A 218-nucleotide genomic window follows, 5' to 3' on the forward strand; every position below is an offset into this window, starting at 1 on the left:
TTTATTTTTTGTATTTTTAGGGAAGGGTCTACAGGGTATTCAGGGTCTGTTTACAACGTCTCAAGAGCTGGGATTACAAGTGCGCGCCACCACGCCCAGTCTCAATTGCTGTCTCAGGGCGCCCCGGGGGCTGGGCTAGCATAGCAGGCTGGAGATCTAACCCCAGTCCCTGCGCCTGTTTGCAGGTGTTTTAATCCGCTGAGCTATTTGGCCAGCCC

The sequence above is a fragment of the Octodon degus genome, unplaced genomic scaffold (genome assembly GCF_000260255.1).
Source record: "Octodon degus isolate 3935 unplaced genomic scaffold, OctDeg1.0 scaffold00051, whole genome shotgun sequence".
NCBI lineage: Eukaryota > Metazoa > Chordata > Mammalia > Rodentia > Octodontidae > Octodon > Octodon degus.